Genomic DNA, 15,649 nt, shown 5'->3' with positions numbered 1-15,649 from the left:
ATACGTATCTTTCTTTTTGTGTGCCCTGTTAATCTAAATCCCAATTTATCTATAGCTGAATTTACAACAGAGAGGGGACACGGTGGATGGAGTCTGTACAGAAGATCCTGGATCTGCCTCTTTGAGGCTAGTCTGAATGCATTTTAGATAAACTCAGGCTCTGCAATTCCTTTCCTTTGTTACCTTGAAAATTAATACTGCATAGTAAATTCAGATGGCACTTAAAGAACTACTGAAAACTCAAATCTCCACCCCTGATGGCAGTCCATGGTTTCAGAACTTGGGAGCCTATAAATATACCTTTGTGGTTAGTTTGGCCACCTGGGCTTCAAACACCACCTCTCTATTGAAGGATGGCTCCTGAAAACTGCCCTGGAACACTATATAGCATTAGATTTGATTGTGAAATGTTTGCAGAAGTCAGCAGCAATGGAATCTTGCCTGCATTTCATTCCAGGAATGGAACTCACAAGTAATTACTTTTTAAAACTATCTCCCAAAATAAGAAACACCCTGCAAACAGTGCAAATAATATGTAAAGTCCTCTGCTGAGACCTTGCAACACAAAACACTGTTTTCTCTAGTGCACAAATCATAGATAAAATCATAGAACCATCGAATCATAGAATGGTTTGGGTTGAAAGGGACCTTTGAAGATCATCTAGTCTAACACCCCTGCCATGGGCAGGGACATCTCTCACTAGATCAGGTTGCTCAAAGCCCCATCTAACCTGACTTTGAACACTTCCAATGATGGGGCATCTGTAACTTCTCTGGGCAACCTGATAGACAGATACATATGTAAAAGAACTTCTCATACTTATTTTTCTTGTAAGTAGGACAGGAAATAAAATACACAAGAACTTTGATTTCTTCAAAACACTGCAGCTCTTGCACGACTCTGTACCTGACTAATCACAACAAATAGAACAAATAAGGACAACACAATCTGCATCTCTGCCTGCAAACTAAGACACAGCTGGTGCGTCAAATTTTACATCTGCCAGCCTCAAAAGTAAGCCTGTAAGCACACAGGTAATATAAATAGGTAATATAAATTGCTGCATGTGGCAGGTGCACCCGCCCAATGAAAGCAGAGCTTCTTGGCTGCTGAAGTGCAGCAGCTCCTGACCGCCTTTGTTCTCAGGGCTTCGCGGTAATTGGGGCCTTTGGCCAATGGCAGCCGCTATTGACTACAGATCAGATTCACCTGGGTATAAATGGAGTCCCCTGGGGGAGCTGTTTTGAGCCTGTCCCCTGGAGCAGCACACTGGGGTCAAGGTCTCTCCCCTTGGGTTGGGATGCCACCCAAGTAAACTCCTTGAGGGGCCTTGGGTCGGGACGCTGCCCTGAGCAGGTCCTCGAGGTTGAGAGCCCTCACTTGTCAGGTGAGTGATAGAGCATTTTGGGTTGTCGTTAAACCCTAGGGAGTGGGGCTTTGTTCTGCGTTTTGGGTTGCTTAAACCCTAAGGAGTTGTGTTTTGGGTTGTCGTTAAACCCTAGGAAGTTGTTCTGTTCTCCTCTCACAGACATTTGAACCTGTAATTTACAAGAGCTAGTTAATTGTGTTAATAATAAATTTTTAATTTTTGGTGGTTGGTTGTTTATTTGAGAACCTCCGTAACAGTGCAGCACCCATAAATTATGTCTATTTGCCATAATGACGCTAAGTTTCCATCTAACGGGAACAGTAATAATTAGAATGGGAATAGATTCTCTTCAAAAGTCTACAGAGCACAGAGCCCCTCGCTGCCAGCACTGACAGATGGGAACAAACACTGTGAGCACCCAAACTTTGTGTCAAGCTGACAGTTCCCATCTGCCCAGGGCTCTACCAGGATAATGACGTCTTGGATAATCCTGAAAGGTTCAGAGCAAAGGTGTGCCCTGGACAGTTTGGACATCTTGACACGAAAGTGCACATGAAACACCTGAGACAAATAAGGACATATCAACACTGTGGTAGTGAGGTACCTGAGCTGTCCCTGTCTCCCCATCATGCCAGTGGGAGCTGAAGCCCTGGAAGCAGCAGAGCCACACAAGTTAGGTGTTGGGCCTGTGACAGCCACTTCTGCTTCTCACCAGGGTGGCTGACCCAAGTGCAGCCCCACTCCCATGTGGCTGGGCTGCTTGGTGTACCTGAGGTGCATGACTAGACCTTGCTCAAGGGTCCTCTGTACTGAGACATACTGTCTCATACATTCATGATTACTTATTATTGGCATGCATTAGTGACCTCTGCACACAAGCTAAGTGCAGTCTCTGCCTTGGAAAGCTGGCTTCGGGTGTGCTGCTAAACACTGAAATCAACAGACTTGGTTTGGTTGAACAGGCAGGAGGTTTCAGACTAGCCTAAACCACTCATCTACCAAGTCTATTAGGTGAATATAAACCAGAAGAAAAGAAAAATGAAAGTAAACTCTACACTGTTGTCCATAACAGATAATATGAATTTCTGATGCTACAAGTTCATCCTATCAGTACCACTTTTTTCCCCCAAAAATTCTGGTCTCTTTTCAATAATCTGTGCTCTAGCACAGCTGTCTTATTACAAGCTTATTAACTGCCCTCTCTTTTGGCTTTGGTATTGCCTGAGCAGCAGTTCAGCAAAAACATTTCAAAGAAATAGAGAAAGCAATTTAGGTAAATTGCCCTCAAATCCAACACAGAAGCCATGTTTCTGAACATAAGCTCTTTGACACTGCAAAAATAACCTAGGATTGCTTACCTGTTGCCTATATATTTCCAGCTTTTCCCTTCCGAATGCTTGTTCCAAGCAATACAGAAACAGTACTACTGGGAGCATTCACACATTTGAAGTAAAAGAACGTTTCTATATCCTCTGCTTTCTGCAGCATACATTTCCAGCAAAAAGAATTCCCCATGTTTCTTCTCCCAAAACCCCAAGCAATAACCTCTAGAAACCCAAGTACCCCATAACTGATAGAGTTGCAGCAATGAGACATGCACTCTTTCATCCACTTCCTCAGTAGGCAGACTGCCAACTTTCTGGCAGTGTCACCCCTGGCAAGGTTCCTATGCAGTTCTGCTTTTGCCATGGGACAAGCCATTTACCTCCTGCCAGAGCAGCTCCTGCTGCCAGGCTCGAAGGGACTCCAGGTCCCCTCACGTCCTTGTCTGATGACTTTCTTCTTTTTGAAGATGTTCCAGTGCTCATAATGTACACAGACTTGTAATTCAGTAATTACTGAATTTGTGTAAAGGAGGAACTGTGAAAAGTCTTTTCTGGGTGTGTTTCCTGTCTTTTTTTTTTTTTTTTTTTTTTAACCTGTGAAAATCCACCCAAATTTACCTAAGCTGTAAAGACCTTGAAAAATTAGAGGTCACAGTGCTCAGAAGAAGGCTGTTCCATTCAACACTGCTGAGCTGACTATAACAGAAAGACTGTGCTTATGCAAACTGCAAAAACCCAAATGAGTTGATTAAAATCAGCAGAACATCAATATAAATCATTACAAAAATACATGCAAGTAAAAAGAAAGCTCATAAGTGTCTGTTTACAAACAGAATTACATGAAAAGGAAAATATTATGGTCACCATGTGGGCACAAAACACTTCAAACTTAATGAACCCCAGAATGAATATTGCGTGGATAAACTTATTTTTACCTCCCTTCTTTAATTAAATAATCGCATATTCTTCCTTCTTCAAGAACCTCATGCAGAAGGTAGACAGTGCCTATTTAATGAATAGCAACACTTTTTTTTTTTTTTTCCCTTGCTCATGCCTTAATCACTAAACAGTGTTCTCAACCTTCTCTGAGCATATGTGGTGGGGGGAGAGCTATTGTATGGTGCAGCCTCTGAATATTCATTACAACACAGGTTTACTACTGATTTTATCTTCTAACTACCCTTGAGAGCTAAAGCATGGTATTTTCCCCACTGTATAGATAAACAAATGAGGATCAAAGAAATGAAGGTTGAAAGCATCCAGTAGTCCAGAGAGGATGATTTGAGACACCTACACTGGGATTCACTGCACCGAAACACAGGCAACTGTAGAGAAGACCTGAGGTAGCTACACCTGAGCTAAAGGCCTAAACTCCCTCTACAACTATCAGAGAAAAATGGCATTTAAAAAATGTGTTTCACCTGCCCTAGTTTAGGCATACAACATTTTTACATAGTTTTCCCATACAACAAGATGAGATGAGCTATTCTTTAGAACATTTCTCTCATGTGGCTGTTTTTCAGATCACTTAGTACTATGGAGCAGGTGAGTGATGAAGAAAAAATGTATGCAATCATTCCAATTAAAATCTATATCATAACACATACACTCCAAGGTATCTGAGTAAGGCTGCACGGCTGTCTTCAATTCTTGCACTTCCCATCCCCAAAGAGCTGAACTGAAAGGAACTCTGCAAAGATAAAGGAAAAACTTTCCGCAATATACACAAAATCTTTTGCAAAAGTTGTCACAAAATGCTGCTTCTCCTGAGCACACTGAGCTGTATCCTTTCAAAGACTTCCAAATGTAGCTAAATCTGGGTGGATTTTCACTGGGATAAGCAGAAGAGACTTTTCTGAAAAGGGCTTTCTCTCCCTCAACCAGTACCTGTTGAATCGCATGTCAGTGTTCCAGTGCTACAAAAAGATACATCTTCACAAAGAAAAGTTTCTCCAACTTTCTCATCATAGGCAAAACAACTTTCTCTAAACTCATTCCAGGAAATGGCAAAACAACTTTGCCTGAAAGTGCTTAAAAAAGAAATAAAAAAAAATGCAGACTTAGGCAGTTACTTGGGGGAAGGAGGAAGAGGGGCACAACAAAAACCTTAGCGTAAACTGCTGAAGTTTTCACTGTTCTTAAAATCATGGGTTTAACTGTGAGGCAGTTTACAGGAGACTCAAAAAAGTCATTCCTCCTGCAAGAAGCACAGAAAGGACACATCCTTTCTTCTCTGCTTTTCCTTTGCAACTGTTTTCTTGTGTAAACATAGCAGCTGATACTCCTCCCACACTCCATATCAACTGAAGAATGGCAGAATGCATTGGGACAGACCAGCAGCACCAATGCCTTGACATGATTTATAACATCAAATGCTAACATTTGAAGTCTGGTCTGTTATGTGAAAGCCAGAAAGTAAATGCATGGTGGCTGTTCACCTAACTTTCTCTAGCATACTGAGGGTGAAGACTTTTGCTGTGATCTAGATCCAAACTGGGATGACCTATAAAACTTACCACAAAACTGGTAATTTCATGCATGTACACCCTGTTCCCACGCTAATGCTGAAGGACCAGAAGAGAAATATCTTAGCAAATAGGTAAAGAGAAAATGGGCCTGGCATGTTGTCTTTTCATTAGTAGACAAGAGAAGACTGAGTGGTAACTGGGTGTAATTAAACAGTGTAAACAGCATTATTTTTAAATAATCTGCATCAGAGTTAGGTCTTTGTAATACAGGTCTTTTCTACACTTCAGATTTGAAATGGCTGTAGAATCTCTGAAGTAGATGCTGGAGATGAAATAAAACATTGATTTAGTGGTGCAAACAGTGCTTAAACTAGAAGACTTTTATGCTGGCAGGAAACATTTTTGTTCATATAAACTGGGTGTCCATTTGGTGAGAACTGAGGGCGGGGGGGCAAAGATGCATGACTCTGCTGTTTATTTCCCTATGAACAAAGCTCTTCAAACGTACGACAAGAGCTAGATTTTTCTCCTTTGGGTTGTATTTTAAATCCCAGCTGAAGTCAATGAGAGTCTTCCTGCTGAGACAAACAGGCTTGGACCAGGTCTTGGCTAACTTCACGAAAGTTACCTGATGGCTGACCTAAGGATCAACAGTTCTTGTTCTCATCCAAAATACTTCAGAAGACAGCACACTGCAGTACAGCCGTGGCTAGGGATTAGATGCAGCTTCATGTGCATGCAAAACCTACTAAATTCTGTGGAGAGAATCACCTGGCAGAGCATACTCAACAGTCAAGATGAAACTACAGATTCAGCTAAAAATGCAATCCCAGGGTATTTGATACCTGAATTAAGCATTTATTTTAAAATGAGGAAGTTAAATGTGAATAACAACAGCTAGTTATAAATTGCTGGAGGCCTCTCTGAGCCAAAAAATGGCAGGAAGAATTGCAGAGAGAGTTTGTTTTAAATTTTCTTTGCAGCTATGGGGGATGTTGTGCCAAAATCATATTAATGACAGAGGGGAAACCACAGGCTCCGTGAGTCTCCAGTCCACGTTTTGTTCTGTGGGTTTTTTTTTTTTTTGTTTTGTATTTAAGCTGCTTGAAGCCTTTAGATTTCAATTAAGAACTCAGGCAAGATGACCTGAATCAGCAATAGCTTTTGGACATAAAATAAAGGATAAAGAAAAACCCAACTAGGAGTTTTTAAAGAAAGTGTTGAGGGACTTCCTAAGTAATATAAAACAAGTCCCAAAGCTCTGTCTCAAGGTGTACATTTTACCACCTTTTCATGTATATAACCTTTGGATTATCTGCCAGAAAAAAGTGAAACTAACCCTGTAATTCAGAGGCAATATGGGTTAAAGATGCTTGTGTGTAATACAATAGGAAACCTTACCCTAGAAAGCCCTTTCTTTCTCATGCACATCCCCATCTCTGTTCCCCCATTGTCTGCCTCTTTTCTCCCCAGAGCCTCATTGCCTCTGATGCCCTACAGCCAATTTCATCTATTGGCAAAGCACTACTCTGCTTCCAATTTCATGCAGGTAACCTGAAGGTCTGGGTCACCACATGACTTGACTCACTTCCAAGAAAGAGTGCTTTTATACTGGTGTGGGTTCCGCATGTAAAAATGCAATTCTATCAGCCAGGGAAGAAATGTCTGGAGGCGCATAAGAGGAAGGAAGAAATCTCAGCTTGCCAGAGCTTTACCTGTAACCTTGGGAAGCTGTCATATCCTTCATTACTCATCTCTTCAGGAGGGCTCGGCACTCTTTTTTTGGCTGCAGTGAGCCACGACATTTCTGCTAGTGTCAGAATTGCATTTAAAGATGAAACCGGTGAATGGCCTAGATAAGTACTCTTCATAAAATCACTGCAACCCTCTTCTCCTCCTCCAAGAAGAAAACAGGTAAGATTTAAATGAAACCTGCAGTCAGGGGCTTGCCTTCAGTTTATTTCGAATGCATGTTCAATTATCACAGAAACATAATTTTGTTAGAGTCCTCCAGCACCTACATTGAACAGCAACATGACCAATCAATAATAGCTGCCAGAATATTCTGGACAGTTTCCTTACAAATTAAAACCATGAGACTCACAGGTCAAACACCACTAATATGAATCACCAATGAATTGATTAAAAAAAGAAAAATCCAGTGATTTTTTTGGCTGAACATAGGCTAACACACAGATCAGTTTTTATCCGTATTGTTTCCCCAAACCACTCTGATAAATATTGAGTTCGTAGGCTATGAAATGATCTCTTTAAATGAACAAAGCATGGTAACCAAGCATTTAGGAAAAAGATGCAAAGACAGGTTATTATGAGTGTTTAAAATTACTGTAGGGGAATGAGGTTTGAATAGCAAATGCACAGAGAATGTAACATTTCACTCATTGTATAGCTAAGCAACACCACTGGAAGTGTAATTCTGTGTAACAAGATCATGTTGTAAGATGTGGCACTGGTGCAATTATCTTTGAGTAACTATGCTGATTTCAAGACAAACTCATTCAGCTTAGATGTTGATTTTTTTTTTCCCTACCTACATTTCTGGCTCACAGGCCTTAGTACTGTCTTCCCTGAGCAGTACACACCTCCCATGTGCTGAATACTACATGGTGCAATCTCACAGGATCTGCTTCAAATCTCATTCAGATCAGTTTTGCACTAGAACACCATTAATTGAGGCAGTTCATATTCAGGCAAAATACCTGAAAATATTCATACTTTAAAATCCATCCTTTTTCAGCATAAATGTTCTGTAAAGTGATCAATGAACGATGAACTTCGGTGTAAAGGGATGAAAAGTTGCCCTACTGCATCCCAGCTTAACCTCTTAGTTTATGCCCAGTACAGGTGTTCCAGGAAATGATCTGAGGGATTTTTGGATTTGTTCCCCTTGCCCTAAACTGCCAGGCATAGTCTGTGTGTGTCACACCGATGAAAAAAAAGAGGATGGAGTAGTTCAGTTCTGGATTTTTAAAAATCTCCCTCAGGGAAATTCTTGGAGACATTTAGTGTTTTCCTCTCCCTGGAATGGAGGCAGGAATGGAGACTTTGCTCTGGCTGTTATTTCCTTAGAGATGGGTCCATTTAGAGACAGCTTCTGGGGTTACAGCCCAAGTTCTCTCTAATATAAAGAAAATCAAATCTGTCCCTTATTCCTTAGTCCCTTGGATTACTGCAATGCCACTAAACCAAATCCAAGGCTAAATTTTTTAAATTGGATTTTTTCTGATTACTGAGTTTGTCTGGCATTGAATTGCATGGCACATCCTTTAATCTCCAAGAAGCTTAATTATCATCCTCTTTGTAAAACTTTCACACCTGCACTCTGAATTTAAGTACTTCAGCTACCTGCCCAATTTTTTTTTCAGACCAGCACAAATCAGGATACTTCATTATCCTTGCTATTCTGCTGTTGACCTGCACGCTAAATAACAGATAAGTCAATTTACTGAAAGACCTCTTGACTAACTTCCAGCTGACCAGAGGTATAAGCATGTAGTAGAGATGGCAATTTTCTTTCATGCTGCATTTCATGGCACATCTGGATAACCCTCATGCAAAGTGGAAAGATTTGATCAATCCTTTTTTCCCATCTTTTACTAAATATATATGAGGGTTATCTGCTCCTTCCCTCTGCTTGTTTGAAGCCCGAGTGGTGGACAGGATATGTTATTACAGCAACTTCCTCCTTCCATCATTTGTTTTTAAATACTTACTCAAGGAAGCACAATAGCATATTTTTAATAGGCAGAGGCTGCTTCCATTCAAGGATCCAAATCCTTGAATTAGCATCTAAAAAATTCCAACCATGTGCTTTGTGAAGAGATAGGAATTATAGATTAGGAAGGCTCTACTTTAATGAATGCCCATCAGGAAACACACCAGGTATTTCAGACTGATTTTTTTTAATTGTACAATATTTAGACTAACTGCATACATGTATAGTTTTCACCCTCCTGACAAGTGTTTGACGACAAATTTGTCCATTACTCTCAGTATCCAGTAAGTAAAACAGAATATTTTCATATACAAAGTGGAACTTGGAAGTTAATAACTCCTCCACCCCTTCCTAGTTATTTATGACAATTAAATTGTATTTTTAGTTTTCTGTTACAGGGACAACTCATTTCACCTTTATAGTTTTTTCTCTCATACAAAGCAATGTTTATTAAGCTGCTTTTAATGAGGCCATGGTTTCAAAAGCACTAGAGAGAAATGTTAATTGGACCTGTTAGAGTAATTTGTAACTTATATGGTTCAGCTAAATGCCATTTATTTCTCTTCAGGGATGATCAAGAAGTTTGTAAAGAAAGAAATATCTGTAAGATTTACAAAATCCTTGTAAAACATGACAACTCCTCCCTTCTGTAATCATCTACTACCAACATGGCTATCAAACTGCAACAACAAATCATAACCAGACAGAAAAAAGAAAGTAAAAGAATTCTGTAGGGCAAATATACTTGGGAATCACAGACTTCTCTCATGAAAACATCTTGATTTTAAATGCTTACAACTTGGCCACAGTTCAAACATTTGTTGTGATTTTTTTCTTATGATGGTTACCTCTCTCAGGTTGTATTTTTTTTCTTCCCTTAGTTATTTCAGCTGAAACAGGTCAGCTGTGTCTGAGAGCATCATTAGGGAAAACCACACTGTTTTCCCTCCACCCAGAAAATTCTGTAGGCTTTATATTGAAAATTCATGTTCTCTATGTGTCTTCATTACCTGACAGATCTGGCACAGAGAATCAAGAGAAGAGCCAGGTGGAGGGGAGAGTAGGACTTTTTGGGCAAGAAGGGGAGGAACTGAGATGAGAAGGTGATTAATCTGAAAAGAAGCGGCAGTACAAGAAACTTGGGAATGGTTTGCTAAGAGAGAGCAACAGGAGAAAGGGCTAAAGAAGGACAGGCATGAAAACTGCAAAAGGCCTTCACGCAGGGAAATCAGCAGTGTGAGAGAAATTTGTTGGAAAATTACCCAAGCATTACTTGGCAAAAGACAGAAGAAAAAACTGGGCTGTAAGGAAAGGGATTAGCATGTTAGGGATTTAAGACCTTCTAGAAAAGAAAACTCAAACTAGGTCACTAAGGAAAGGGAAAAAAGACAGTAATGCAGCTAGGAACCAGGATAAGAACAAAGACTAGAAGAAAAAAAGCATCACACTTGCATGAAACAGACTGGAAGGAACAAGGGATCCTGAACCTTTACCGTTATCTGCTGTCAGCAAACATCTTTGAAACCCACTGTTCATACATGTCTCTCAAGTCTTTTCTGGTCCCCAGGAAGGACATAAGTACTGTGCTGCACCGCTGGTCTGATAACCAGGCTAACAGGGAGCAGACTGGTGAACTTAATGGTTCTTAATGTTTTGAGGAACTATTTGGGTACAGACATAATGTCAGATATAAAGTTTTTCCCACAGAGAAACATAGGTAAAGGTACATAAAAACATGTCAACACTCTGAAGGATGTAAGCTCACACGAATATTGGGAAACAACAAATTGACAGTTGCTTATGCAATACTATATTACCACTCATTAGATGGAGAAATGATTTTCTTACAAGGCCCCATTCCACACTTCTTTCACTACTCAGCAGTCCTCATGATGAAACAAGTGTCCTATCCTTAAGACAAAGCACTGTAAGTTTTGAGGGAGCTAGCAGTGAATGAGTTGGGTGGCAGGTGTGTAAGGCATAAAGAGGGAACGGCAAGAAAGAGAAAAAGGTCATGTAACATGGAGGAGACACCTGAGTGCCCCTTTGAAGTACCAGTTTCTCTTTCTGTCACAATTTCTGTAAAGGCTGGAAAGGACATTTAAACTGTAGTGGTCACAAATTGCAAGCATTTTCTTGTTTCACTATTAGCAGTCAGCAGCAGTATCTCTTGGTCACAAAAAGCATTGATGAACCAAGAACCGTGTTTTGAATTTGCCAGCCCAAAATGCTGGATTTGTTTTTTAAATTATAATGCCTATTTACCTTAGGTTTCCATGCTACCTATTTATCTCAAGAGGTGTTGAAAAGGTACTTATCTTCCTTTTAAACCAAGTAAACAGAATAGATTAAAGCAGGTAAGCAAGCAAGAATTGATGCCTGACTGATAGATACCAATCCTCATAAAAGACTCAGTGAAGTCAGCATATTTAGTAGCAGTATGAGAGATGAAAGGTTAAAAGGAATAACTCCCACTTGCTATTGTAAAAAAGCAGTCCCAAAAGCCAGAAAACTCAACAGCAGAAGAAAATCACAAGCGTCAGACTTCTCTGAAGGAAAAAGCCTTTTTTGGTGCCAAGGATAAGTCATACCCCAAAACATGTATCTTTTGCTAGATGAAATCCTAACAAGCTAGCACTAGAGAGAGAGAACGAACTTACTGTATACATCCATGCCTGACTGTCAGTTCATACTCATGTCCCTGATGCGGGCATCTGGCAGGGACAGCAGAAAACACAAATAATGTGTTTGATAAACAAGGAACTTGTACACTAAGATGAGAGACTAACGTGCCATAGCACATAGATTTAAATAGCTGCTTAGTTTGCACTACATGAACACGAATCGTGCATTGGCCTCCAGGAGAGACAAAAAAAATCCCATGTTTTACCTAGTGACACATCTGTGAGTGGATGTTTCTGGAACTGTTAGAGGGGGATATGTCTGTGTTATCTTCTGCCTCAAGAAAGAGCCAAAACATTTGGAATGACCTTGGGACACTGAGGTTTTCTCCTTGAGATCTGCATATTGCCTGAAGCACTCAAACTATGGCAGGATTAGGGCCTCAGGAAAAAAACACCAGGAAATTAATGACTTTGCATTCAGAAAAGGATCTGGGCAGTGCCTTCAATAAGCCTGTGCTCACATACCGAAGACAGAAAGAAAATTCAAAATGAATAGCTGCACAAGAAGGTTATTATCTCTCCTGTGGGTCTTGTGACTGTATTGCATGCACATCTAGCTGGACAGAAGCTAAGCAGACAATCTCAATCCTGACATTTCCCAACTGGTAGGCTCAACTTTTTGACTTCAAACATTGTCTTCTAGCATAATTTGTGTATGTGTTTGTGTAGCAGTATTTAAAGTAGAGTAATACTTCAGCTACCGTGACCTTTGCTTTGCACATGAATTTTCATTCAATCTGTCTCTGAAGCAACATAAGAGAGGAAGCGCTCTTTAAAGGTTTAAGTAACTAATTCATATTTAGAATTTCAAGGGATCTAGGTCTATTGCTCTGTGACAGCCAGGAGACCTGAAGTTGCAGTCAAATGCTAGAGCACGCTACCTATCTGTTCTGTCAAAGACTTTTCAGAGACAAAGGGAATGTTAATTTTAAGCTTATAAAGGAACAGAAGGAAAAAGGCAGTGTGAATCCTACAGGCTTCCTGACTTTCCTTCAACTTTCAAGGTCTTGCATCATTTATCAGATTTATGAGGATCTTGAGTCTGTCCTTGGAGTCTCTGGAGCTCCTGTTCCTTGGTCTTGTAAAACTCTACAGCTCTTAAAGGTCTCCACAGCTCTGGATACATTTGAGTCATACTGCTTTATGAAACTTAAGGGGCAACCCCTAAGTTCTTTTTTCTCCTATATTTCTTGTCTTGCACAAATTACTGAAAGTCTACACTGGATCACAGATCACCTCACCTGATGTTTAACCTGTGAAAGCTTTCTCTCCCCAGTGCTCTTCTTGTCAGGCAGAAATACTGAAGGGTGAGGCAGATTTCTTTAAATGTTCTCTCATAAAATTGTTACAGCCTTTTCTTTTTGTTTTTGTTTGTTTCTGAATTTGTGAACTTAAAAGAGGCAAAAGGCTTGGACAGTGTTTGTTAAACTGCTGTCAGATTTACTACAAAACAATTACATGAATAATTCCCTTTCTAGAAAGTTGTATCAGTGGTAAACACCAAGTTCAGAAAATTGGAGGTGTTGCTCTAGCTGAAGTTGACCAGTTCTATGTCAGGGTGACTCTGGTAGCTTGGGACTGAAAAACAAGCTGATCATACTTGTTTTGCAGAGAACAATTACAGAATGCCACATTCCAGCAAATCTATTCTGGCTCAAATAAATGCCAGAACTGTTAAAGAAGCCAGACAGATGAAATCTGCATGTGCAATATGTTCCTTCATTCCTGAAGACCACATAGTGGTTTGAACTAAGAAACACCCAGTGAAGAGATGAGAGAGAAAGATGTTGTGTCTGTCAGGTGCAAACAGCTAACAAAAGCTTAATTTTGTGTGAAAGTCCTGGCAATAGCTAATAGTTTTCTTTAACTACAGTATCCTTGGTGCGAAGATTACCCCAGCATGAACATCCAAGATTTAAAAAGTAGATTGCTCAAAAGCTCAGCAGCAGCAATTTATGAACTATGGGACTAGCCACATCTCCTACATTATATATACACTTAATTACCCTGCACAGAACCCCTTGATGCTTTTTTTTACTCCAGTTTGTCTAGGTTCCAGAAACAATAAAATGTACAGGCTTCCCAAGTGACCTCTTGAAGACTTCAGGCGAAGAAACTAAACTTTGAGAAATATAGCACCTTTGAAACAGCTTATGCTTACAAGAGTATAAAAAGTCAGTTACACACTACAGGACTGTAGCTGAAAAATAGTTCAGGATTATTTTCTTCTTTTAGTGCAACCTTTTCAAATCAAGTTCCAATTTTATGCTTTCAGAATATATTTTATGGCTCTTTCCAGTTCTGGCCACATGGAATGCTACTTTACAGGATATAACCATCTGCTAACAGAAGAGAAGATATTAAAGCAAGTAATGGTACAATTATATCTCTAGGAGTAAGACATTTTACTGAATGTTTGTACTGGGAGGACCCTATACAATGCACCAGGCATATATAACTTTTGAATTGTTGCCTCCTCTCAACAGGCTAACCTACTAAACTAGTTGCAAGCATCAGTTGTTGATAAGCCACCTTACCCATTACTCTTCCTCTTGTTCTAGCCTGTTTTCCTATTCACATCAACCCTGAGCTGTCATTACAAATAGCTTGCCTTGTGGGTAATGTAAGAGTCAGGGAACAGAGTATCATTTCTGTAATTCTTAAATTTCTCTTCATGGCTCATATCCTCCCTTTCATGTTTCTCCCAACTTTGACTTCACTGCTCTTGAGCAGAAGTAAGTGAAGATTCAAATCAGCATTGTTTTCCTGGCCCAGGAATCAAGAGATTAGGATGAGTGATTTTCAGCCTTTGCAGCATGGTCATAACATAACTGCAAAAAGCAAAGAAAGCTTCCCAACAAAATTTTTCACATCACTGCCAGAAAACTATGCAGGGCACGCAAACTGGAAAAAGTCAAAACCTACTGGGGGCTAGATAAAATCTAACAAAATCATAATGCATTAGAAAGAGACCCTACTGGATTCCCTCCTTATTTCTTCTCACAGAAACCATCCGATACATTTCCCAATGTTTGACTCCCCTCTCTCCTTCCTTCCTTCCTTCCTTCCTTCCTTCCTTCCTCCCTCCCTCCCTCCCTTCTCCACAAGCCTCAGGTTCTTCTACCTCCCTAAGTTTCCACAGGATAACACATTCATTGCCAGGAAGGCAGGAACAACAAATTCAGATTTGTTACTGAGAACAAAAGGGAGATAGCAGAGTTTATTCAGAGACAGAATGACATGAAGATACTGACTGGTAGGTACTGCCTGTACAGTTATAAGCCTGTAATTTTCAACTAAGTTCTGTATCCTCCTGCACTGAGCTCTACCCACATAACACTGAAAAGAAGGTTCCTGCCTTGAACAACCTGCAATTTATAACACAACAGAGCTTCTCATCATGTGGTCTTGTCCTCACACAAACCTGCAAAGATTTCTAAAAGATCCTGAGTGAAATTGAGGTTGATTCCCTCCCTGAAGTATACAGGAGAATGGGGATGGGAGTTTTCTCTGAAATGAAAGCCTCACTGGGAACTTCGTCTGTCTAAAGCCAGGGGTTCTTTTTCAGTGAGATCTCGCTCTTAGAGAAAGTGGAGTATGAAGAATCTGGGTTCAACTGTGATGATAGTGTTTGGTCATCCATCATCTTCCAAAGAAAAAGAAGAAATAAAGGAAAACACCTAAATTCTAGTTCTCTTCAGCTTACAAGATCACCCGCCTTTTAATTTTCTGCATGGGAGATTCCTGCTCAGATGCTGAGCTTTCTCCAGCTTTCTGGATGTGAACCTTGCACGACTGTCCAGCAGGCCTCCCAGATACCATGCAAACCTGTCATTCCATTCTTGATAGTTAAGTAAACAAAGATATATAGAGATATATATATATGTATATTATAATAAACAACCCCAACTGTGTCTCAGAGAAGAATAAAGAAGGCTGTTCCAGAATAAACAAATACCTGACATCATTCTTCTAAGTATTAATCTTTTCCAAGGCTTTAAAGTTGACAGTGCTATTTCACAAATTCCTATGAGGCTGCTTTACTGCTAGGCTAGAAATCTGACTG

At 40.1% G+C, this 15,649-nt stretch overlaps 1 protein-coding gene across 8 annotated transcripts in view; it reads right to left on the bottom strand.

Annotated features, from left to right (window-relative positions):
* Window positions 1-15,649, bottom strand: part of GRIP1 (glutamate receptor interacting protein 1) — a 342,061-nt gene that overhangs the window by 63,609 nt on the left and 262,803 nt on the right. The window lies entirely within an intron of this gene.

This window comes from Strix aluco, chromosome 5 (assembly GCF_031877795.1).
Source record: "Strix aluco isolate bStrAlu1 chromosome 5, bStrAlu1.hap1, whole genome shotgun sequence".
Classification (NCBI taxonomy): Eukaryota; Metazoa; Chordata; class Aves; order Strigiformes; family Strigidae; genus Strix; species Strix aluco.
This window is presented reverse-complemented; position numbering and strand designations above follow the sequence as displayed.